Source organism: Cavia porcellus, unplaced genomic scaffold (genome assembly GCF_034190915.1).
Source record: "Cavia porcellus strain 051 isolate PalLab524CR breed Dunkin Hartley unplaced genomic scaffold, mCavPor4.1 scaffold_42, whole genome shotgun sequence".
NCBI classification, from domain to species: domain Eukaryota; kingdom Metazoa; phylum Chordata; class Mammalia; order Rodentia; family Caviidae; genus Cavia; species Cavia porcellus.
In genome coordinates this window covers 1,424,284-1,451,591 of record NW_026947525.1, presented here as the reverse complement: position 1 = coordinate 1,451,591, position 27,308 = coordinate 1,424,284, and the positions used below count along the sequence as shown (strand labels likewise).

General features: G+C 40.8%; 1 protein-coding gene across 5 annotated transcripts in view; it reads right to left on the bottom strand.

Annotated features, from left to right (window-relative positions):
• LOC134474894 (zinc finger protein 709-like) overlaps positions 1-25,103 on the bottom strand; it is a 168,610-nt gene extending 143,507 nt beyond the window's left edge. For 3 of the 5 annotated variants that reach the window (XR_010045813.1, XM_063243935.1, XM_063243937.1), the window contains exons 1-2: positions 24,969-25,103; positions 5,826-5,925 (exon numbers count right to left, since the gene is read on the bottom strand). The gene's annotated coding sequence lies outside the window, so the exon portion shown is untranslated. Of the gene's footprint in view, positions 1-100; positions 192-5,825; positions 5,926-24,968 lie in introns of all 5 variants that reach the window. The other 2 variants (XR_010045812.1, XR_010045811.1) reach the window with 2 other exon arrangements.
• Positions 25,104-27,308: the final 2,205 nt, after the last annotated feature.

Sequence of the window (27,308 nt, the reverse complement as noted above, 5' to 3'; positions counted from 1 at the left end):
TTTTCTGTACTGGGCCTGGTGTCCAAGGACCATTAGCAAGGTGTCTTCCTCCACTGTCCCCAGCTCTTACTCAGCATCACCTCACCAGATGTGTGCTCACCTCAAATGTCAGTCCACTCTGTCCCATTCTCTGGCACTTGTCTCATGGGATTTTTCCATGCACTGCAGGTCCTTTTGCAGGAGCCTCTGGGCTAAATGAGCACAAGAAGGTGAGCACAGTGGCTCAGCCTTCCACGGCTATAGAAGAGGAACTTAATTCCTTCCTGGGGACTTTTCAGCAGAATCTTGGGAACATTCTGAGGTGCCTCATTACTGCACCTGGACATCCAGAATGAGCCTCCTTTTCTCATCTCTAAAATGGGTGGGATGTCTTAGGACTCATAGGTTTTGTTCATACATAGACTTCTATTCAACCTCTCTATTGAGGTGATCTGAGCATGCTAGTATTTCTAAGTTTCCCTTGTGAAATGTAAGTTTTAATAAGAGAATCCCTTTTCTGCAGGGGCCCTCCTGTGAGCCCATTACCACTAGCCTCTGCAGACTAATTGGAGTGTGGCCTTTCCTTCAGCCCCAAAACCCTCTGAGAAGCTATGTGCAGGACACCAATTCCATGTCTACCCACAGTCTCAGAAGTCAAGCAGCAGAGAGACTGGGAGAGGTCTGTACAGGAAGCACAGTGCAGGCAGATGGGCCTCACAGCCTGAAGCAGCCTAAAGAGATGGCCTTCTGGATAGATACCCCAGGCACAGCCTCTCCTCCTTGGACTTCTCCAGGGCTAAGCTCTCTACCCTATAGGCACCAAAGCTGAGCAGGTAAGTTCTTACCTAAGCAGCCCAGTGGGAATTGGTCACCTGTGGATTCAGGTCCTGGCCCTATGCAAGGGCCTCACTCAACCCTAGTTTACAGTGCCAAACAGGTTGGGAATGAGTGGATTGAGAGCTTAGGGTCACTGAGGATGAAATGGGGGCTCCATGCCAAGCAGTTAGCTGTGGCCTTGGCACGATGAACACCTGCCGTATAGGCTGTGATAATTCTGATGGATGATCTTCCATCCCACCCAGTGACCAACACTTGGTGGATGCAGTTCTGTTCATCAGAAAGCAGACAGGAGAGTCACTCCATGACAGGAAATCTTGAGAATGGCAATTTGTCCATGGCTGTCAGACAGATAGGAAGAGCAGATATGTGTTACCAACCCACAATCGTATATGAAGACACACTGTGTGCAAGCACGTTTCTGGGTATTAACCAAGATTCTGTAAGCAGAGCCAGTGGAACCACTGCCCTTTTGAGTTTTGATGTTTGTGGGAGGCCACAGAATAACCCTTGGCAGCAGAACAGATATTGCTCACCCCAAATCCATTGTTCCAGTCCCCAGGCCTCCCTAGTTGTGGGTACAAACCATGCACAAAGAGTTATACAGGGGCAAAGAGAATTGGGCACTGCATCACTGCCTGAGCTAGAGACTGCAGAGATGCAGGACAGACACTGATTGATCCCTCACTTCTCAGATATTCATGGAGTGGCAGCCCTGAGCTTTTGAGTACAAGGACAGGGCAGATTGCAGTCTCTACCTTCTCCAAGTGACTTTCACTGGGGAGGGGCAGGGAGATACTGTGTCAGGATTCCCTGAAGAATGTAGATGTATGATAAAACTAAGCAAGTTCTCCCTCCCAATGAGACTTCTTTCAGCCACTAAGGGCTCCTTGGGCCCTCACTGCCCAATTGTGGGTGGGTGAGGATGGGGCTGGACACTGAATCAACTGGGCAGGAGGTCCATGAAACCCTCTTTACAAGTGAGATGTGCAGGCATTGTGGGAGGAAAGCCCAGGTCTCTCACTCTGCTGGTTCGCTGTCTGCCCCAGTTCTTCTGTGCTTGAGGCCACATTGGAAGTATATGCCCATGTGGATCCCCAGGCTGAGCTTCTCCTGGACCAGCTGGAGCCCCAGAGACTGAGCCACAGGGTAACTATCCTTGGAGTGTAGAATGTAGGGTTGTGGGGAGGTGATGGCCTTGGAACTCAGCAAAGTGCCCAGATGCTGGGTGACCCAGGAGTATGACACACTCAGCAGTCTTTGTGGGGATGCAGTCAGGAGGCTTTCCTGGGGTTGTGTTGGTGCACATGGCTGCCTCTGACAGGCAGTAGGAAGGTTTTGCCCAGGAAGTCCATGGAAAGTTGGCAATTTTTTCATTTCCTGCAACTACAGGGCCAGGCTCAGCCCATGCAGAAGTTGCACCTGCAGACCTTGTGCCAGCTCTACCTGCAGCTCCCTAACCAGCTGTAATCCCAGAGCAAGAGCCAGTACCTGGGTTCCTTTGTCCAGCAGCTGAAGTTCTGAGCTTCCTGGTGGCTCCACTTAGGAGTCATATCTCGAGCTCTAACTGCGGGCAGCTCTTGACCCACACCTGCCATTCCCCTCTCTTCCAGATTTACTTACTATTGTTTTCACAGCTACACTTATTTACCAGAGATAGATTAGTGATAGAACAAATATAGATAAAATTTAAGATTTTAGTGTTGTTTAAAATAATCAGCTTGCTGGCATTCACTGCATTCTCAATGTTGAGCAAATTTTCCCAAGTCCACTTCCAGAACATATTCTTCAAATTTTTACACAATGGTGTTTTGTTTTCTTTCCCCTCTTGCCCCATCCCAGCCACCACTGATTGTATGTCCTCATACTTAACCTATATTACATTTCCCACATCAATGCCATAAAGTTTTATTTGGCCAGGAATGTTGGTAGTGACTATCTTGGGTTAGAGTTAGGTTTAGGGGTAGGTTAAACTTAGGGTTAGGGTTGGACTAAGCTCCCAATTATTGCATCATTACCCACTGTATTTGTCATAAAGAAAGGACAATCAAGACAAAGCACATCCTTATGCTGGCAATCTCTTGGCCCTGAGCTGTATCCTCAATGCACAAAACTTTGAGAGCAATCACTGGTGGTTGGGTTGTACCACTGTGCGAAAGATAGGGCCTAATATGCATTCTATGCATCACGTGTGCCCTGGTCCTAACACCAACATAATCAGTCTACACTGTAAATAGGTAGTAAGAAAAAATGTCCAGTAATCTGTAAACAAAACACAAAGCAAGAAAATCCACTTCTGACATTTGGGGAAAAAAAGAGCTATTGATGAAAAATCTCACACAGGAAAGACATGCTCTCTTTGGCCAGCAATGGTTCCTTTGTGCAAATGCAAATCTGTGGAGCAAAGCATCAGTTGTCCTCAATCTATGTCCTTGCTAATGGAATTTCTGGGGCTCATCTTCCTACCATAGGAACATGCACTTTTATATTTTTCTCTATGCACAACCTAACAGAGACACATAGAGGACTCACTGTGTGCTGGGTACCAGAGCTCCTCAGATGTAGATCACACTTGGGAAGACAATGAAACTCACACTGTCAATAGCTGGTGATGACTGAGTCAAGGACAGAAGGTGAAAACCAAACACAGGCAAACCTTCTGTAGGAACCCTCAGTCTGGCTCCCAAGTCCTGTATTTGTAACTCTGCTTAGACCCCTGATTTCTATCAATGTGATCAAAACTGCTGTCTTCTCTCTGGCCTCAGGATACAGGCTCAGAAGTGGGTGTAACAGTGACAGCTGGAGGTGCCCTGGCCCCTCTGTAACCACAGCGTTGGAGAAAGACTCTTGTCTTCCTCCACCTTCCTCCCTTGCCTCTCTCACTACATTTCAAAGGCTGAGCTGCTGCCCAGCTGTCTGGGTGGAGATGCTCAGCAGGGCCTTCAACATAGTTTTATCAGCATAGTTTTATATGTGACATACTGTGTCACATACACACAGCTTTCCAGTAAATGGTCTTGAGATAGAAAGATGTAGTAAAAAGTGACAGCTAACTGGAATGAAACCTGCTTTATACACAAAGGCCCCACATCAAAGTGGTGGGGGAGGAAATATATTCGGTTTTTGCCCCACTCTGTGGCCACTCAAAACTCAGCTACCCCATTGCTGATTACAAATATTCCTGCCCCACCCCACCACACTAGACTAAAGACTCACGAACACAAAGACCAGAAACCTAGGTGTTTGCCTCTGGAGCCAATGGCAGGAAGGTGAGGACACAGTGGTGCCTGGCAACTAGCTGACCAGACAAAAAAGAAATGAAGTGGCCATGACCATCTTACCCGAGGGTCAGTCACTGATACAGAGCCATATTATGCACAGGTGAGCCTTGGGCCATCTCCTTTCCAGGTACTCTCCACTCTTGAATGACCCAGAGACATACAAATAGCAGGGTGATGACACTGCCAGGAGTTATAACACAGTCATTTGGTTTGGGACAGAACACAGATGGATGATAACAGAGACGGATGAGTTGGGAAGAATTAATGCCCAGACACAGTTGGGCTGGGGCATCCTTATTTCCCTTCCTTCCAATGTGTGGTCCAGATCTCAGGGCCCTGCTTCAATGTGTGGTGCACATAGCCTTTGTTCCCTAGCCAGATCCAATTCTGCCCATCCCACAGGAGCCATTTCAAAGTTACTGTTTCTGCTTGGATTGTGCCAGACAGAAGCATTTGCATTTGTCTCCCCACATATCCAGATATTCATAAATCACATGGTAACCCACAGATTAAGCTAGCTCCTTAGATGATCTACAGATAGGGATTTCCAGACTGACCTTGAGACCTCAATTCTGAGCACCATGTTCTGAGGAGAACTTCTAGAGCTGAGAGCTAAAATTAGGGGCTCTTTAGTCCTAAGCCCTGGACCAAGTGCAACACAGATTGGAACCAGCTTGTCCTAGGTGATAACCAATCAGAAATACTTGTGGGAACAGGATTCTCAGACAGAATGGGATGGCACAAAGCATCCCCTAGACCAGCCAGGGATAGCACAAGCCCAGCTTTGTACTCTTACAAGGAGAATGGAATATAGCAGGAGGAGGGAGGGGTGCCTGAGGAATGAGGGAATGAAAGATGCAATAACAGTAGAAAAAGGCCCTGAGTTACTCATTGAGGGACACCTGATTTTGTTACCTACCATACCTTTTTTTTTGTCTTTTCTTTTTCATTTGTTTATCGGTATCAGGTATTGAACTCATGACTGCACACTTGCAAGGCAGGTGCTTATGCCACTGAGCTAAATCTGCAGCCTCCACCCACCATACATTTTGGGTGACAGCAGACAACAGTGACACTTGACTTTGGGCAGCTTCACATACACTGCCTCCTCCTGTGATTCCATTCAAAGGTCCAAGAAAGATTGGAGTGGACAATGGGGGCCCTATGTAGACAAAGGTTTGTAGGGGAATGACAAAGACAGTGTGAGAGGATGTCCTGGGCATGTGGTAGTGGTACACACCCTGTGTTGTTCAATGTGGCTACCCAACACAGCAAGTGTCCAAATGCCACCCTGACCCAATACCCCCAGGCATGGATCTCCATAGCTCATTCAAGAGGGACATCCCAATATCTTGAAAGACACTGGGGTCCACACACATCAGAGAAGGGCTGCCCAAATCTATGGGAACCATAGCACCTGCTCCTGCCCTTGTTGTGTGCTCTCCCTCATGGCACTCAGGTACAACATGATGCCACATGTTAAGAACAGATGGCTTGAAGAGTACTTGGCAAGAGTCACCTTCAGCAGGGCTTGTGCTGGGGAAGGGATCCCCCTGCCACACATTAGTGCTGTGCCTGGTTTTAATACATCAAGACACATAGGAAAAGTGAGTCCACATGGGTTCAGGAATCAAGTGAGGCTAAGATATTCTAGTAAGTAGCTCCACTGTGTGAGAGTGGGGCCAACAGACACTATTGTCCTCAGCCTCCAGCTTGGGACTGACTCACCTCAGACCATGATCCGGGCAGTCTGTTCAAGAACTACATGTCTGCTGCTTGGGGAGCTGCGTTCCAGGTCCAGGTCAGAACATTTGAGATCTTTCATGCCCTGTGGGGTACAGAAGAGGAATGGAAGTGGTGAAAAGGTCTATCACAGGGCTTAGGAAGTGATCACCATGGCACAGGTATATAACTTGTTGTCCTTTCTAAAGCTGTATGCCAACAGAGATTTTGGCTTTAGGATATGATACATGGCTTGGAACAAGGCACAGAGACTTTAGTTTTGTGGGACATTAAAATGCCCTGTGTCTGAAGCATGAAATTTTCTCAGAGTTAGGGAAGGTGAATTGGTATTTTAGTGGGTATGATCCCCAGAGAGAAGAAACCACATGTAGCCAACATTAGCAACAGCAGTAAGCAAGCATCTTTATTATCCAGCCTGTATATATGAGCCATCATGAAGCATTACATGCTTGCATAGTGTCACAAGCCTGAGCACATCCATGGCTGTCTATGTTAACTCATGCTTACATAACTATGCTTATATAACTATGCTTATATAACTCATGCTTATATAACTATGTCCATGCTAATCGGTTGGGTCAGATTCCATAGGTCATCATACCTTTTGGTGTTGAAGCAGTGTGCAGTGGTTTCTCACATTCCACCATCTCAAAGATCAGGGAAAGTGTGCTTATTATAAGTGATGTATAGGGTGGATTCATGCACACACAGACCATGACAACAATAAATGTAAAGAATAATACCACAAGTCATGCCACAGTGCAGCTAATGGTCACCCAGAGCCAGGTGGATCCCAAGTATTCCCACCACTGCATGAGCAGGTCCTGACACAAGGCATCAAGGACACAAAACTCCATGTCCATTTCTTTTTGTTTTATATTTTAAAAAAATTTTAATTTAAACATAGAAAATAAAATTAAAAGAAAACAAAATACAAAAAAGCAAAAAAGTGTAGAATATAGAATTCAAAAAACTTAACTCCTAAAATTACTAGTTGATACATTACATATTGTCATCTTAAAAACAGTTGTTAAAGTTACAAAACAAAGCATAAAAAGTAGCTAAATACTGAATCATTGACGTGCAAACCCTTCTGTTCAGTGATCTAACAGAAATTTAGTAATATGGTCATCTATCTTACACACTATATGTATCATTATATCATTTAGAGCCCGTTTCTTTGCTTTTGCTTTTACAATATATACTATACTTTTTTGGATCCCAATTCTTTGTCAGTTTTATTATTTTTTTACACTAGGGAGACAATGAGAGAGGATATTCTCAAGCATATTCTTGAATATTCAAATATATTCTCAGCATACAGGTGTTTTACTTATAAAGGCCTCAATCTTTTCTATAGCTGAGTGGTATTCCATTGTGAAAAAATACAATTTTTTCATCCACTTGTGGTTGATGGCATTTTGGTTGTTTCCAAGATTTAGCTATCACAACTGTGTTGCACATATGTCACTGTGAAATAATTTTTTTCAAATTTTCTGCGAAAATACCCAGAAGGGCAATAACTGGATTGAATGGAAAATCCAATCTTAGTTTTTTGAGGAATTTCCACACTAATTTGCACAGTGCTTTTATCAGTCTGCATTCCCACACCAACAGTGGACAAGTGTTCCTTTTCCCCTTCATGTTGCCAAAATTTGTTTCAGTTGATTTCTTGATGTCAGTCATTCTTTCCAGAGTAAGATGCAATCTCAGGGCTATCTTAATTTGCATTTATCAAATGGCCAATATTGGTGAACATTTCTTTATGCATTTATTTGCCATTTTCATATCTTCATCTGAGAACTGTGTACTTACTTCTGATGCCCATTTTTGGAAAGGGTCTTTGAATTTGTGGGCTTGACATTTTTCAATTTTATATTGAAATTTATATAATTTCATTTTATATGTTCTGCATATAAGTCCTTTGTCGTCTGTCCAGATTCTTTCTGTCTCTGTGGGGTTTTTTTTTTCACTTTATTTGATTTCTGTTTAAGTCCAAAACTTTTTAGTAATATGAGATCCAAGTTGTTGATTCTTTGAAGTATTTTCTATGTGATTGTGTTTTATTAATGAATTCTCTGCCTACTCCTATGTCTCCAAGATTTCTATCTACCATGTCCTCCAGTAGATTTTTGTTTCTTTTTTAATATTAAGATCCTTGAAACACTTTGACTTTAGTTTAGTGTATGGTGATAGGTATGGGTCTAGTTTCAGTCTTTAGCATGTAATGTCAATTTTTCTAACACCATTTATTAAAGAGGCTATCTTTTTCCAGTGAACATATTTAGCCCCTTTGGCAAACTTAAGGTGGCTCCGTGTCTTTGTAGTAGTGTTTGCATCTTCTAATCTGTTCCATTGATCCTCAGGTCTATTTCTTTGCCAGTACCATGCTGATTTTATTATTGTGGCTTTGTAGTATAGTTTCAAGTCAGGAATTGAGATGAGTCTTGTCTCTCTGTTGTTTCCTAGAAATGCTTTTGTTATTCTAGATTTATTTGGTTACCAGATGAATTTCAGAATTACTTTCTCTAGATATGAAGGTATGTTAATGATATTTTGATTGGGATTGCATTGAATCTGTATAACAGTTTTGGAAATATGGCCATTTTCACAATATTGGCTCTTCCTAACCAAGAGCAAGACATATCCTTCCATTTTCCAATATCCTCTTGAATCTCCATTTTCAGAGTAGTATAATTTTCAGCATACAGGTGTTTTACATTTTTAGTTAGGTTGATTCCTAAGTATTTCATTTTTTAGATGCTATGGTGAAAGCTGATATTTTCATAACTTTTCTCTCATGGAGTTTTTTTTGTGTGTGTGTGTGCAGGGATGTTATTGATTTGTGAGTGTTGACTTTCTATCCAGCTATGCTGCTGTATTTGTTTGTTGCCTCTAGTAGTGTTTCAATTGAGATTTTGGGGTCTTCTATGTAGCATATCATGTTGTCGGCAAATAATGATAATTTAACTTCTTTCCCTATTTTTATTCCTTTTATTTCTCCCTCTTGTCTGATTGCTCTGGTTAATATTTCCAGAACTATATTGACTAGGAGAGGTGACAGGGGACATCAGTGTCTTGTTCCCGATTTTAGTGTGAAGGTTTTCAGTTTTTGTCTACTTAGAATACCATTGGCTGTAGGATTGCAATAAATGGTCTTTAGACTTTGAGGTACATAGCGTCTATTCTGAGTTACTGTAGGGTTTTTATCATGAACAGTTGTTGTATGTTATCAAAAGCTTTTTATGCATGCATTGCAATGATTAGGCGATTTTTATTTTTGGCTCTGTTGATGTGGTGTATCACATTCATTGATTTGTGCATGTTGAACCATCCCTGCATTCCTGGAATAAATCCTACTTGATTATGTTGTATAACCTTCTTCATGATTTGTTGCATTCTATTTGCCTATATTGTATCAAGAATCTTTGCATCATTGTTCATTAGTGAGATTAGTCTATAATTCTGCTATTTGGTTTGATTTCTCTCTGGCTTTGGAATGAGAATGACACTTGCTTCTAAGCGTGAGTTAGGGAGGACTAATTCTCTTTCAATTTCATTGAAGAGTTTAAGGAGTGTTACAGTCAGATCTCTGAATTTCTTATGGAATTCAGCCCTGAATCCAGTGGGATATGGGCTTTTATTGTTGGTAAGTTTTTAATCACATTTTTGATTAATGTGGCTGATATTTGGTTACTCAAAATTGTTATATCTTTTTGATTGAGCATCGATAGTTCATATTTCTATGAATCTATTTCCTCTATTTTGAACCCTATGTGAGTAGAGATTTTCAAGGTAGGTGTTCATGTTTTGAATTTCCATGGGATCTACAGTAATTTCTCTCTTTTCAGTCCATATTGTGTGGATTGTTTTTTTATTGATAAGCTTGGCTAGAGGTTTATCAATTTTATTTTCTCAAAAAAACAGCTCTTTGATTCATTAATTTGTAATTTCTTTGGTTTCAATTTCATTAATTTCTGCTCTAATCTTTATAATTTCCACTATTCTATGAACTTTGGGTTTGACTTGCTCTTACTTTTCTAGAAGCTTGAGATATAGCATTAGGTTATTTACTTGTGTTCATTCCATTTTCTTGATGTGACTACTTATTACTATATATTTCCCTCTTAGGATTGCTTTCATTGTGTCCCATAGGTTGTGGTATGTTGTTTCTGCATTTTCATTGTATTATAGACATTGTTTTATTTCTTGTTTAATTTCATCTGTAACCCACTGGTTGTTCAGGATTGTTATTTAATTTCCATGTATTTGTGCAGGTTTTTTAGGGATTTTTGCCATTGATTTCCAGTTTTAGTGTACTATGGTCCCATAATATGCATGAGATAATTTCGCTCCATTTGCATTTACTTAAAAATATTTTATGGGATAATATATGGTCTATTTTGTAGAATGTCCCATGTGCAGCTGAGAAGAATATATGTTCTGATATGGTTGGGTGGAATACTATGTAAACATGCACTAAGTCTATTCATGCACAGGTATGATTCAGTTATGTTATTTCTTTGCTGACTTTTTGTCTAAGTTGATCTATCTCTTTGTGACAGTGGGGTGTTAAAGTCTTCTATTACAATTGTGTTCTTGGGTGTTAGCTTTTCATGTCCATTAGTATTTGTGTAACATAGTTGGGTCCTCCTGTATTTGGTGCATATATATTTATAATTGTTAGTTCTTCCTTTTGTAGTTATCCATGTAAAAGTTTGTAGTGGCCTTCATTATCTCTTTTAATCATTATATGTTTGAACTTCACTTTGTCTGCAAACAGAATAGCTACCCCTGCTCTTTCCAGGGTTCCTGGTGCATGGAAACTCTATTCCATGCTTTGACTTTTAATCTGAGTTTCTTTTTGAGTCAGATGTATTTCTTGTATACAACATACTCTGGGATCCTATTTCTTGATGTATTCTGTCAACCTGTTTCTTTTGATAGGTGAATTGAGCCCATTTACTTTTATGGATATCACTAATATATACTGCTTTGACTTTGCTATATTGTGTACCTGTTGTTGGTTTCTGCTTTTTCTCCATTATTTGGTTTCTTGTCCAGCCTGGTGGTTTTTTTCTGTTGTTCTGGAGATTGTGGTCATTTTTACCCGTATCTTGCATGTCTTTCAGTATTCTTTCTAGGGTTGGTTTGATGGACATGAATTGATTCAGTTGTACTTTGTCTTGGAAGTATCTTGTTTCTCCATTAAATCTGAATGAAATTCTTACTGGATACATTAGTCTGTGCTGAAAGTTGCTTTCTTAAAGGGCTTAAAATGCTTCAGTCCAAGCTCTTCTTAACGTGAAAGTATGTGCTGAAAATTCTGCTGTGATTCTAATAAGCTTTCCTTTATAGGTGAGTTGTATCTTTTCTCTAACAGCTTTCAGTATTCTGTTTTTATGCTGTATGTCTTGGATCTTAATTATTATATATCTGGGTGTAGATTTATGTTGGTTGTGACTGTTTGACATTCTTCATGCCTCACTTATTTGTATACCTTTTCTTACATTTGTGAAATTTTCTGCTATTACTTTCTGTGAATAATTTAGTTATGTCATTAGTATCCATTCCTGTGTCTTCACTGATGCTGGTTACTCTTACAGTGTTTCTCTTGGCATCGTCTTGAAGCTACTGAGTTTTCACTTCATGTCGCTTTGTTGTTTTTAAAAGTTCAACCCTATCATGATCACTATGTTCAACTCTGTCCTCAATGTATCCTCAGCTTCATTCAAATGGTTTTGCCAGCTTTCAATAGTTTTTTGTCTTGGATATCTCTCTGCATTTGCTAAATGGATTCTGCTTGTTTTATACATTATTCATGCAAAGTTTCAATTTCCCATGCTACTGTTTTTTAAAAAAAAAATATTTCTTCTCTAGCTATGTTGAGCAACTAATTTAATAAGGTTGGTATTTCTGTGTCTACATGAGACAGTCTTTCTAATTTGATTTCTGCTATGACCTCATGGACTTGTTTCTTTACTTCAGTTACTCTCTTTTGAGAGATTCCTGGTGTATGAGTTTTAAGATCCTCTGTTTCAGTGTTGCCTGTTATTGCTCCTGATTAACTAATGCTTGAGAATGCACTTTGCCAATTTGCTTGTCATTTTCAAAATTGGGGTACATAGTTGGTCTTTAAATCCCAAAGTAGTTTGACCTTTAGGGTCCTACTGTTTGGGGGATGTTTGTGCAATTGCTGGGTACCAAAATGAAGAGGAGATCCAGTCGCCTGAATTCCTCCTGCAGAGCCTGTTTGTGAGTCCTATATTCTTCCCAGGCTAACTAGCTTAGAAGTATTGATGTAGGTCAACGCTTACTTCCTGCTATTGCTATGTCTTCAGGTTGTTGCAGGTCACCAGATCTCCCTGTCTATAATGTTCATGTCAGCCTAGGCTCTACTGTGTCACTGGGTTTCTTATAAGCTCTTTTAATATGCTCCATTTGGGGGAGACCTTATTTGGGCACTCCTCAACCTGTCCAATATTCTGTGTGGAGAAGGTGAATCTTCACCCTCTTGTCAGGTTTTCCAAGGGCTTATAGTTGGAGGAAGATTCATGTCTGCTCCTGTTTACCCACTGCTGACCTCTATTTTAGGGGTAAAATAACCACATTGACTAGAGCCTGATGATGGCTTCTGTTTGTGTGAGGCTTTCCTGAGTCTCTCATCGAGCCAGCATGGTAATCCACTATATTCCAAGGTTTTGGGAGAAAGGGTTAGAGTCAAAGTTCAATGGCAATACTAGGTCCAGAAGGTGGGGGAGGTCCTTCAAGGGGTTGGCCTGAGTGGTTGTCCAGTGGGTCCTAGGTTGTCAGTCAGAGCGGTGGCCTGTGGTGGCAGTCCAGGTGTCTCAGGTGCACATCCATTTCTTGCAAGGCTTCTTGTTCCTATCTCTGCTGGTGAGGGATATAAATGCCAGATTCTACATGCAAGAGAGCACAAGGACCTTCTTGTGCTGTGGTTCACAAATCAAGGCTCATGTGGTTTTGCAAAACCAACTTTCACATTTGTGATGTTTCATCCATGAGAAACACCAAGCCTAGCATGTGAGGTTCATGGATTGGGCTCTGTATTGACAACGATTTCAATCTGGGTGGTGAGGTCCATGATTCCTGCCCTTGGTAGCAACACAGCTACCAGAGACATCCTCCAGGCCACCTGTACAATATGGTGGCACCTGCTGAGTATTGTGTCACTTATAGAACTGTTTCACAATATTGCAGAGTGTCCAATATAATGTGTTTGATGGTGTCCTGGATATATGGGAAAACCCAGGTTCTGTCACAGTCATTGTGGGGATAGTTATGGTCATCCCTAGCTCACACAGACCTAAGAGGCTCCCACAGTAAGCCAATCAGTGGGCACCACCCTGATGAGCTTGTTACCACCCCAAATGTTTGTATCATTTTTCGGTGATACAGTTACACAGATCAAGTCGTATCCACTGCACAGTGGGGTGCCCCAATGCTGAATTTACCTGTTGCATAAAATGTGGGGCTGCATCCAGTTATGCTCCTTGGTTCCCTGTTACCCAACCCCAGACACTGTACATAACAGGACCCAGTCCCTGTGGTGTAGTCATGTTCTACAAATCAGCACCTTGCTGTCCTGGCATCTCTGATTCCAGGTTGCTGCTATCAACAAGTTTATGAAAGTGTGCTTTTCTGCTCACAGGCTGTCATATGCACATTCTGTAGAACTTGTCACATATAGGGAGTGATGGCTGGAATAAATTTGGGACACATTCTGTGGGCTCACCTTTGTGTTATCAGCACCATTTTCCCATAGCTGTAAAACCCATGTTGGGACAATTTCACTCACATTTTGCTTCAACTGTTTCACCAAGTCTCATATTCCAGGGCATTATGGGTAGAGAGAAGCATTCCCACAAGTCCCTCTCTTAGGCTAAGCGCTCTTCCACCTCTACCTTCTGTCAAGGAGCAGGCCTATCATGAAATACTAGAGAATTCTCACAGGGACTATCCTTGTCATTAGGCCTTAACCTCAGAAGGAGGCAGTGTTCCCTGGGTCATGCAGAGTGGCTTATGCAGGAGCCAGCAGTGATTCCAAGGCCTCTATTGGGTCCAAGTGTCTATCACTTCTGAAGGCCTTCAACGTTCCCTTGGGAGTCAGATGGACCATTCCCAGTATGCACATGTCTCTTATTATTATCAGTAATCAGGTAAGTGAATATTCATCACACAAGGAGAAACACTGCTCATGTTTTGAAGAGCAGACTTTGTCTTTTACATCAAAGTACACTGATATTGGTGGGGAAGTGTAGGAAGGAGACTCCTTCTACCTTGCTAGTGGTACATTCACTTCAGAAATCATTTTGGTAGTTAATTTAAGAGTAACACATATGACTACCTTAACATTCTGTGCCTCCAATCCTCTTTATGTCATGAAGAGAATTTTGCAAGATATTCACATCAACATTGTTTTCCTTAAACTGAAAACTACAATGTGAATATCCAGTAAAACCTGAATGAATAAACAAACCACAGCAAGCCATGCACTGAAAGTCTGCTAAAAACATAGCAATAACCTCAGAATGACTAATTGGTGAAAAAAGGTAGAGAGGTCGAATTTTGTTCAGTCATTACACACATTTGCAAAATATGACAAGACACATGTGTGATAGAAGGCAGGTCAGTCTGTACCTATCTGATATAAGAGATAATATGCTGTTGTATCAAGAGTTGCTGTGTATGAATCCAGGAGACTTAGCTGGGGCTGCTACCATAGTAACTCGGTGCACAGAGCTACATACTCAGTGAACTTGCCAGTAGGGCAGAATTTGCTCTCGGGCTCTGTCCCTTGCATACCAGGCAGGACTCAAAAGCCTGATGTCTCCTCTCTCTGTTTTCTCTTTTGTCATTCAAGGTTTATCAGCCTGTCCTCAAAGAAGCTGCAAAGACAGGAGTGACTTATTCGGAGCCAGAGATTCACCCCCAGAAAACCCCCACAATACTGGGGAGAACAAATGAAAAAATGAGGAGGTTGGTAACAGTTATTTTGTGTGAACCTTAGTAGTACCAACACACAACCTCTGCCATATCCAGTTATTTAAGACTGAGTCAGGAACTGGGGAGAGAGCTCAGGATACAACATGTACTTACCATGCATGAGGTCATGGGCTCAATTTCAGCACAGCTAATGAAATATAATAATAATAATAATAATAATAAACCACAAAGCTAGTCCCATAATATAGGGAACAGGCTACTCAGGATACGGCCATCACAAGATGATGTTTCAGTGACTGATCAGGAGCACAGGCAATAGGCCTGGTGGCTCACACAGGTGTGAATATAGGAGCTATGGACATAAATATGGGGATGTAGCTCCATCCATAATGCTTGCTTAGTCTGTGTGAGCTCCTGATTTGAGGCTACAGCACCAATACATAGAAGAAATTGAGAGGCTTAGGGAAAATAACGATGGCTGAATAGACACACTTCCACCCCCTCATGAAGCCACCAGGGAAACATGTCCAGGATTTAAGTCTCATTTCTACTGCCATACAGCAGGATCCAGCATTGTGTGCACTGTATTCTACCTCCATCTTAACCCTTCCTGGATTTCACTTCTAGTTCCCTGCTCTATGTAAATTTGATACCAGCCCACGGATTTTACAAATGTTATCTCACACCACTTATGATGTTCCCAGGTAGTAGACGCCAGCATGACCTCCACAGAGCATAGGAACACATTGGGAACGTCCTGAGAGGCATGGTGCCATGTCTAGATTTACATAGGAAGTCAGGAGGACAAGTTCAATCCAAACCCCTGACTTTTGCCTCAGAGGTGAGACCCTGCCAGCACTGCTGTATTTCCTTAGCCTTGGAAAAGCATAGCATCCTGCCAAGGATCCATCACTTGGATGACGAAGTTGTTGTTTATTGTGAAGGACAACAGAGATTCATTCTGTGGGCTTCCATGTTATCCTGATCAGGAATCTCTGTGAGATATTATGGAACCAGGTCCACACAGAAATCATGGAGGGAGCGGGTGGGTACCTTTAATCATCAATTTCCTAGGCTCTGATAGATGTAATGACCAGATTCAGCATAAACACTGTTGTCTTGTGCTTCAATGTTGTTCAGGCCACACAGTCACCCTGCAGCGCAGATGAGGTACTACCCTCATTATTGTGAATGCACCTAACTTCCTGTCCTCTGTACATGTGAACACATAATAGGGTAATGAGAGTCCCACTAAGAATGGGGTGATATATCATTATATACACTGAAGATGGAGGAAAGGCAGGCAGGACCCCTCCTCTCTGTCCAAACACTTTGAAGATATTTATAGTACAGCACCCCTGTAGAGTGACTATGAGTAGCATAACATTGCAGATACCACTCCTCCTCACAGAGCCAACAGGCCACAAGGGTGGTAAAGATAGGTATATGTCAGGCTTCCCTGAAGAATGGAGGAAAGGTGTTCATAGCACTATTAGGGACTTCTGTCAGCACAGGAGGACAACCTGGCCCAGCAATGTTGCCTTCCAGGCAATGAAAAGCCTGGGGCTAGGATCTCTGCAACAGGCACAGGAGTTTGATGTCCCACTCTACAAGATGCCCAGTTGAGTTCAACCAACCTAAGCTCACTGAAAATGAGAATTGCAGTCAGGTGGGTTTTGCCTGGGTCTGTGGGCTTCTGGGAAGTCCAAGGGACATTTTACACAGACAAAGACTCCAAGACTTGTGACCTCCAGCAACACTGAGACAAGCAGAAGTGAGTGGGTCAAAGAATGGGAAGCTTTCCTGGGGTGGATTTGCACACAGAACTGTCTGTGACAGACACTGGCAAGTTCTAGAGCTTGCAAGGAACAAGGACAGTTGGTGATTTTTCTCCTGCTAACACAGGGTAGTACCTAACTGAGCTCAAGTCTCACATGCAGAATTTATGCTACATCCATATCCAGTGATCTCTCCAGCTTTGGTAGCAAAGTGAAAACTAAGGCTATGAACCCTGACTTGAGGAATTCTAGAGCTGAGACTTTTACTGGCTCCACAGCAAGCATCCTGAGCTCTATTCAGGGCCAATCCTGCAAAGCACCTGCCTTTCCCTTCCCCTCCCCTTGTACCCCTTGTATTATTTTCAGTTTATATTTCTACTCCTAAGTCTGTAATTCCAAACATTAAATTCTAGTACAATTTAAATTAAAAATTAAGATACCATTAGTTTCATCATGTTAAATTCAGTAACATATAAGCACATCATCAATTTGTACAATTTTCACATTTGTTGAGTTCCAGCTTTTTGCTAAGTTTTGGAGCCACCCAAACCCCTATCCTCTCCTGCTATAACTCACCCAACTCTGACCTCTTTCTCAATGTTATTTAATACTCTGGGTCTTTAATAACCTTTTATCAGATTCTGTTCAAATTTTACTTAACAACAGTGGCTGCTATTGCTCTTTGATAGAAGAGAAAACCCCAGATAGAGAATGAGTTCATTCTGTGAGAGATGAAAAATTCTTGTAATTTAGAGCAGAAATCAATGCAATAGAGACTAAGAAAACAATCCAAAAAAATCAACGAATCAGAGAGTTGGTTCTTTGAAAGAATAAATCGAATCGATAAGCCCCTAGACACCTTATTTTAAAAAGGAAAGAAAAAGCTCAAATTCATGCAATAAGGAATGAAAAGGCAAAATCATTAGGGACCAAGTAGAAATACAGAAGATCATCAACACCTATTTCGAAAACCACTACTCACATTTTTTTTTTTTGGTCTTTTTTTTTCTTTTTCTTTTTCGGTACCAGGGATCGAACTCACAACTGCCTGCTTGCAAGGCAAGTGCTTATGCTGCCAAGCTAAATCCCTAGCCCAAAAACCTCTACCCTCAAAGATTTAATAAAACAGAAAAAGTAGACAGATTCATAGAAGCATATGAAGTACCAAAGCTAGGTCAAGAAGAAGTAAAACTGCTGAATAACCCAAATTCTATTAATGAAATTGAAAATGTAATTAATCCTTACCCACAAAGAAGAGCCCAGGCCCAGACACATTCACTGCAGAATTCTACAAGAAATACAAAAAGACCTAATGCTGACACTCCTCAAACTATTCAATGAAATTGAAAGGGAAGCAATCCTTCCTAAGTCATTCCTGGAATCAAATATTACTCTAGTACCAAAACCTTAGAAATACCCAACTGAAAAAGAGAACTACAGGCCAATCTCCCTGATGAACACAGTTGCAAAAATCCTCAAGAAAATATTGGCAAATAGGATGCAGCAAATCATCAAGAATATCATACACCATGACCAATTGGGATTCATCCCAGGCATGCAGGAATGGTTCAATATAAATAAATCAATAAATGTAATCCACCATATCAATAGAGTCAAAAGTAAGAATCACATGATCACTTCTATATATGCAGAAAAAGCTTTTGATAAAGTCCACCATTCATTTATGATAAGAACCTTGCAGAAAATTGGAATAGATGGTCTTTACCGCAACATGATAAAGGCCATTTATGACAAACAAACAGCCAGTGTCATACAAAATGGCTAAAAAGCCTTTGAAAGCCTTTACTTTAAAGTCAGGCACAAGACAAGGATGTCTGTTTTCACCACTCCTATTTAATATAGTACTGGAAATACTAGCCAGAGCAATTAGACAAGAGAGAGAAATAAAAGGTGTAAAGACTGGAAAAGAAGAAGTTAATTTATCATTATTTGCAGATGACATGATACTCTACATAGAAGACCCCCAAAACTCCATTGAAAGAATCCTAGATATAATAAATAAATTCAGCAATATAGCTGGAGACAAAATCAATATTCAAAAACCAATACCATTCCTATACACTAACAACAAAGTCACAGAAAAAAAAAATAAGAGAAGCCACACCCTTCACACTAGAAATCAAAAAATGAAATATCTAGGAATTACTCTCACAAAAGAATTGAAAGACTTATACAGGGAAAATTATACACTGAAAAATGAAATTGATGATTTCAGAAAATGGAAAGGCATCCCTTTTTCATAGATAGGAAACATAAATATTGTGAAAATGGCCATTCTCCCAAAACTGTTATACAGATTCAATGCAAACCTGATAAATATACCATCAACATACCTCATAGATCTCAAGAAATCACTCCTAAAATTCATCTGGAACCAGAAGAGACCTAGAATAGCAAGGACAGTTCTAAGCAGCAAAGGCAAGGCAGGAGGCATCACAATCCCTGACTTGAAGTTATACTACAAAGCAACTGTAATAAAATCGACATGCTACTGGAATCAAAACAGAGCTGAAGATAGATTAGAAGATACAAACACAACTACAAACTCACTCAACCACTTATCTTTGATAAAGGGCCCAAACATGTTCATTGGAAGTATGGCAGTCTCTTTAATAAATTGTGGTGAAAAACTGGCTCTCCATATGCCGAAAACTAAAACTAGACCCATGCCTATCACCATATACTAAAATAAAATCTGAAAGGATGAAAGATCTAAATATTAAAACAGAAACACTAAATCTATTGGAAGACAAATTGGGTAAAAATTTGAAGACATTGGGGTAGGTAGAGAATTCATAAACAAGATTCAAACCACATGGGAAATACTTCCCAGAGTCAATAAGTGGGATCACCTCTTATTAAAAAGTTTCTGCACGTAAAATGAGATCTCTAACATAGTGAAAAGAAAACCTATGAACTGGGAAAAAATCTTAGTGAGCTGTCCCTCAGACAAAGGACATCTTTATAAAGCATATAATGAATTAAAAAAATCAGACCCACAATATTCAAAGACCCAATCCAAAAATAGGCATCTGAAATGAATATACAATTCTCAGATGAAGAAATACAAACAACAAATAAATATATTAAAAAATCTTCATCATCATTGGTCATTAGAGAAATGCAAATTAAAACCACACTGAGATTTCATCTCACTCCTAAAAGAATCACTAAGATCAAGAAAACCACCAACAACAAATGTTGGAGAGGCTGTGGGGAAAAAGGAACTCTCCTGTACTGTTGGTAGGAGTGTAGACTTATGCAAACATTGTGGAGGTCAGTGGGAATGTTTCTCAGAAAGTTGGGATTGAAAGCCCCATTTGACCCAGCTATACCACTTCTAGGCATATTCCCAGAAGAACTGAAAGCATGATACCACAGTGACATATTTGCACCCATGTTTATTAGCAGCACAATTTGTAATAGCCAGATCTAGGAAACTACCTAAGTGTCCATCAACTGAAGAATGGATAAAAAAGTTGTGGTATTTCTATACAATGGAGTACTACTCAGCTATAAAGGATGATCACATTGAGATATAAATAAATGTATGCAGTTTGAGAACATACTCATAAGTGAAATAAATCAAACTCACATGTATAAATACCGAATAGTTTCCCTAGTGTAAGAAATGATAAGAATACATAAAAGTGCATGGTAATCATGATTTCCATCATATTGGTTTGAAGCCATATAATGTTTTCATTCATTATTTGGAATGGTTTTAATCTAGGTTGTTTGATTTTATTGTCTGTGATAGTATGAATAGTTATTTTGAAGAAAATTAGGCAGCGTAATAGCTAGTGCTGATTTAATATCATCCTGTTTTGAAGTCATACTAAGTTGTTGTTCATCTGTTTCCATTGGTTTTAACATGTTGTATCATATTATATTTTAATATGTGAAATAGTATAAAGAAAAATTTTTATAGGCAAAGAGATAGTATAGAAACCATTGTTCAATTTCTGTTAGCTGGTTCTAAATACCCTGAAATACTTTCATTCTCTTGAATGATTTCACACTGTCTTGATAAGTTTGATGCTATAGTAAACAAAGTTATGCTCAAATATGTCAAGGAAAGAGACACTATGGTAACAACTATTATGTCAGGCTATACGGTGGTGAAACACAATGATGCTTAAATTGTTCAGTTCTGACCTGTGTTGTTCTATTGATATGTCCTCTTTTATCTCAATCTCCCTTTTTTAAAAAAAGTAATTTCTTATTATTTTTAAGGGAAAACTATACTAAAAATAGCAGAATATATTATAGTAACTCTTTTATTTTCTTATTAACTGATTTGAACCCCTGTATTGTTCTCCACATCTTGTCCTCACTGATTTTACTACATTCTGTTTTGCTTAATAGCATCAAGTTTGAGGGTGGGCAACCACTTTGAAGGCAACAACAAGATATTCTATGATGCTCATTATGGTTTGACTATTATTTTCTTTGGAAGTCCTCCAATGTGGGTCTTATTGGCCTTGTTATGTATAGTTTTGTTCAAATCTATTATAACAGATGATACAGGCAACTCTTTAAGATAGCAAGAGGCATAATGATAACCATTGTTGATCACCTGGTATTCTCTTTTGCATTATATACCATGTCCATCCTCCTGTTCTAACTGACTCTGTTTTGCTTTGTCACGTGGGATTTTTTGTTTTGTTTTGTTTCATTTGTTATGTTTTTATTTTTTTTTTCCTCTTCAAAGAAAAAGTTACAAGAACTTTGGGAATAATAAAACCCCAAATGTGTAATTGTTATCATAAAAAAGAGAGGAAAACAAAGTGATCTAAATGATATAACTGCATGTATATTTAAGTGTATAGAATAGAAAACCATATTACTGAGTTTTTGTTGGATCATTGAACAGAACTGTCTACAACTTCACTGTATTAATGTCCACTTTGTATGCTTTAATTTTGTAATCTGGACAACTGTTAATGAGATGACAATATGTAATCTATTAACTAGTGATTTCTTACTGTATTTTTTCTTGAAATTCTGTATTACTTGTACTCTCTTACTGTTTTGTTTTGTTTTTCTCTTTAAATAAATAAAAAAAAAAAAAACAGAATCACCACATTTGGGCAACAAATGCAGAAAATGCTGAGCCTTCAAAGCTGATTCATGCAGGCACACATCCCTGAGATGTGCTGAGTCTCCACCTGATGGCAGGTTTTAAGACAGGTGCTGAAAAGCACTGGGGAGAATATGGGGGCCAGAGCAGAGACCTGCCTGGCAGCTCACATCAGAGTGCTACACACATTTGTCCCTGGACCTGGCAGGGTTAACAACAGATCTTTATCCCTTACAGAGAGCTGCACAACTTTGCAAGATTTCCTTAAAAGAGTTTGATTCACAGCTATTTGAAGCAGGAAGGAACTGGGACCATCCCTCTCTTCCACATAAAGGGTGTGTGGTACCAGTGTGGGTCATAGGAAGCAGGGAAAGCTGCAGGATGTGAGAACAAGTATCTCAGTTATGAAAGGGAAATGTCTCTGACATCAATGTGCATCCACACATAGACCTGTAAGAATCTGCATGTAAGAATGGTGTCTCAGCAGTGTAGTTACTTATGGTGACCCTGGCTAAAAATAAAAAAGAATTTTAAAAACAGAAGTTAGTGTAGTTCAGTGCAAGTCCCTTGTCATAGTTTATGTCTGTGGCCCCTAGGCCTCATGCCTTTACATTTTGCATTTGTGATTGTTTCAATGTTTAGGGCTTGCATTGGGGGTGTGAGTGCTTCACAGGCAGGATGCAGAGCCAGGATGTGATGTACTGGCAGGAAGAAGTTGTGGCTGGTGCTTTTGCCAGTTTCCTCTTTGCTGTTTGCAGCCACCATGAACTGCGGCCCTGCCATGTCATCCTACCATGGAGCCAACTGCGTATGGATTGAAACCTCCACAAACTGTAAGAAATAAACCTTTCCTTTCCCAAATTTTGGCATCAGGATTTTTGTCTCAGCAACCAGTAAAAAGTAACTAAGACAGCCCTGCATCCAATTCCTAGAATTCAGTTAAGAAAAAACAAACAAACAAAGAAACAAAAATTGGGAGCAAGGTGAAGGGCTACAGAGTATTGCTGCCTGGTCTTTCTGAAGAGCAGTGTGCCCCAAGTACCTTTAGCCTCCACACAATTCTTGAGCACTCTTATTTTAAAAAATGATCATTTCCATGAGGGATGGGGAAAGGAGGATGGTCACCCAAAAATACAACGTCTCAGTCATGGTGGACAAGAAATTTTCAGTTCTCTACTAAACTGTATGGTGACTACAGTTAACTAAGAAGGATAGATTTCAAAACTCCTAAACAAAGGAATTTGCAGTCCCAGTCACTGTGAAAGAATTTGTAGGTTTCTAAAATGGTAGGTACATTAACTAGATTGATTCTTTCCACAAAGGAGCCATAGATGAAAAGCACATTTTATCCCATAAACATACATAATTATTGTAAATTTGTAAGTAAAGACAGCCTGTATCTGTACTCCCAGAACTCTGGGAGGTAAGGAAGAAGGACCACCAGGTTAAACCAAACCTGGGGAATTGAGTAAATTATTTAGATACTGTCTCAAGAAACAAACAAATAAGAACAAATTTTAAAAGTGCAGGGACATATACCTCATGCAGAAATCCCTGGCATCACTGAACGTAGTACATAAACTGCATAGTATGAAATTGTATAGTCTTTCTTTTATTTATTTATTTATTTATTTATTTATTTTTTGTCTTTTTGAGACGTAGTCTTGCTATGCACTTTAGGCTGGCCTTGAGCTTACTTTTTAGCCCAGGCTGGTTTCAAACTTGCAAGGATTCTCTCACCTCAGCCTTCTGAGTGCTGGGATTACATGTGTGAGCCACCAAGCCCGGCTGAAAAATTTCATAGTTTCATACTACACAGTTTTGCAGTATATAAATTTATATAAAGTATGCTATAGTGTATAAAGCATACTATATAGTTTCATAGTATACAAACTGCATAGTATGAAGACTTTCTTTATAAAGGTGTTTTCATATTTGCTTTATTAGTATCTACTTATGGTACATTAAAATAAGAAAAGAGGAAAAAGGGGTTGTTTATTTCGTTCTGAGACAAGGTCCTGCTATATAGTGCAGCCTGATCTTTAACTCAGCAAGTATTTCAGGCTAGCCTGGTATTCACTGTGATCCTCCTGTCTAACCCTCCATAGTGCTGGGATTACAGGCATGCACCACCATGCCCAGCAAGAAAATATTTTTATTTCATTTTTATTTTTAAGAGAATAAAATGAAACGAAACAAAACATAATGGAGTGAATCAAAACAAAAAGATGAACATGGTACATGACTTAAAAACAAAGTCCAATAGTAGGTTGTGTGGCCTGTCTCTCAGACTGCCCAGAAAATGACACAACCTCTTTCTGAACTCCAAATTTGACAAGAAATTTGGGCAAATACCTAGATTTTGAAAGATGTAAACATGTCTTGTTTAGGCACCAATTCATATCAAGTGGCAGGGAAAGAGCAAAAAACTTTGACTTAGTATTTCAAATTCTGGAATTTATCCGAAGAAAAAATGATATGTGTTCAATGAACGTTTTCTAAGAGGAACTAGACTTGTATACATGGTCAGTAACAGGATAACTAAGTACAACTGTACCTATGCATATAATATAAATATTCAACACTATGCATATATATAAATGATGTGAGCAGAACCGGGGAGTAATGGTCAGAGACAGCAGAATAGGGACAAGAAGGGTATTCTGCAGCAGGGTTCAACAATGTGTGCGCAGTATTTTTGTGGACTTAAATTGTGGAATCACACTTCCTCATGACTCAAAGCCCCATGTCGCCTTCAGACTCCTCACAAAACCTAAACACCCTTCACAAAACCTAAACACAAAAGTAGCGCCAATATTAAAAGAAGCAGAAAGCCCCTTATCAGTGAAACGGACTGGAGCCACAGCACGTGCAGGTAGAATAATAACTACTATCTTACTGTAACATCTCAGTCCTCTCTCGGTTTCTGCAGGGAGGAGTTCCTAGTGGAATGAAATCGTCATTTTGGGGGTAAATATCCACGGCTCAGCATGGCCAGGCTCACTGACAGCAGAGGCCATGTGAGACCCCAAGCCGCCTCCTGCAGGTCCCACACCAGGACTGGGCTTCCAGTAGCCTGGCTGTGCTGACCCCGACAGAGAGCAGGGAGGAAGGGAGAGAGGGGCCCTGCGGGCGGGGGCTAGGTCGCGCCCAGCGCGTCACCCCCACCGCCCCAGCCCATGACCCCGCCATAAGGACTCCCTGCCCGGACAGCTGCGCCCACTAATGTGGGGGCCACCGGGCAGCGCCACTGCTCGCTGCCGGCTCCCAGCGGCCTACCTGGCCCAGACCCCAGCTCAGGCCCCGATGCAGCCTAGACCGCTGAAGGAAGAGAGCACTGGTCTTCAGACAGCATCTCTAGTGGCAAAATGGCGACTCCAAGCACAAGACCGGCATGCACTGCGAGGGCGAGGCGGGGCGCGGGCAGGTCTGAGCGGGGATGTGGAGGCTCATGCTCAGGCCGTCTGTGGGCGTGGCCCGCCGGGTGTGGGGCGGGGCAGCAGAACCTTTGGTCCTGGAAGGGGGTGGGGCGAAGGGTGTGAGGGAAGGGCAAGGGGCAGGGCTAGAAGTTGGGACAAAGCAGGCGCCAAGCCTGTCAGTGGGGCAAAAATGAGGCAGTGGGCGTGGCAATTGGGGTTAGGGTCCCACTGAAGCAGGGTGTGGCTGCCAGTGGAGATCTCTGATGAGGCTTCTGGGAGACTCTGAGCCCCAGGCCCACTATGACAGGAAGCAGAGGAGTGGACTGAGTCTGAGGCTTGGAATTTATAGGTGTCTGGACTCAAATCTTGTAGCTCTGAAACCTTGGGCCCACTGCTCCTCTTCTTGGAGCCTCACTTGCCAATACTGTCATTCTCCTATTACTTTGTTTTGAAATATTGTGGATTTTTTTCCATTCAAAAAACAAACCGTGATGACTGGCAATACTCCTCTCTTGGCGCTGCTGTGAAGATCCAGTGAAAACCCTGCAGAGCTCTTCCCATGGCTCCTAGCATATAGCAAGAGCTCAGATGCCATTGTTATTTGCGTTGTTGCCCTTCTTTTATTACAGAGAAATGAGTGCTTCCTGAATACATTGTCTGATGTTTTCATATCTTAAAAATATGTTAATATAATGTACTAACAAGCTTCTTTCACACTTATCAGTGTCAGGCCAGGGCCTCTTTGAGGCGCTTTACATATGTTAATTCTTACAAGAGTGTGAGTTAGGAATTATCTTCATTTACATTGCTGTGTGAGCCTAGACACCAAAAATAAATACCTTTTCCAATGACAAAGCAGTGGACAGAATTTTAACCCAGCGGGCCTTACACCAACACCTCTGTTAAGTAACCCATACTTAGCACAGCATCGCTGCAGTTCATGGGAGGTTGCACTGCTAGGTAGAGGCAGTTTTTGTCAGGGTTCACTATAGGATCAGATTCAATTTCTCTCTCTTTGTGTGTGTGTGTGTGTGTGTGTGTGTGTGTGTGTGTGTGTGTGTGTGATATAAAGGATTTGCAAATTAGGTTTAGGATGGCCATCTGCAGAGTCAGGTGGAGAACAGCGCAAAAGGGTCAGGTGCTCCTTGGACATGCAAAACCTCCAATCACAAGTCTGAGGCCTGGAGCTCTCTGCAGAGTCCCTGGAGAGTCTTCAGGGAGCAGAAGAATCTGTGCTAGGTGCCTGGAAATGGATACCTAAGGTGATGGCAAGGATTCAAACTCTTCTGAAGAGGCAGAAGCCAGACTTTCTCCTTTCCCATTTTACAGCTTCCAGGATGCAGGCCTGTTGGTTGCCCACCACACACAGGGAAGGTCTTCCATCTTCAGTGAGTCAGTAATCTACACACAAACACAAAATTGTGCTGAAACGATCAGCTAGGTGTTCTTTGTTTGTTGGTTTTTGGTTTTGTGAGACAGGGTTTTGCTATGGAATTCATGCTGGCCTTGAACTCACTGTGTTGCCCAAGCTAGTCTCAAACTCAAAGATTTTATTGCCTCAGGCTCCCAAGTGCTGAGTTTACAGATATGCACCTCTACACCAAGTTCCTCCTTTATTTGAATGCACTTATTCCATCATTTTGCCATTTTCTTTGAAACAGTTCTGGAACTCCTCTTATGAGTATCTTTAATTGTGCTGTTGTGGCTGCCTCAATGTATTGAATCAATTCAAAATATTCATCTTTCATGGTCATTTTGAATTTCAGAAGAGTCACCAGATCTGGTGAATCACGTGGATGAGGACACACCATAAGGTATTTATGAGCCTTCCTTTCCATTGGATGGCACTAAGCAGGAGCACTAACTATAATGTTTATTCCAATATATAAAGACACTCACAAAAGAGGACTTCCAAACTCCTTCAGAAATTGCCAGAACAAATGGGGAAGAGTTCTTAAAGTGAGGATGTGTATTTTATTTAATTTATTTGTCTAAATAGGTGCTTCTTAAGAAGGATTAATTGCCACATATCACTATTGTAGTACATCTAAAAAATTTAAGTATTAGAGGTATATTTTGATCACCCATTGTACTTCTTCCTTCAGGTTTTTAATTAAACATCTATAAATTCAGTGTCCCCTATACAACATGATTGTGACCAGAAGTATTTGGAATTTCTATAATTTTATTGGAATATTTG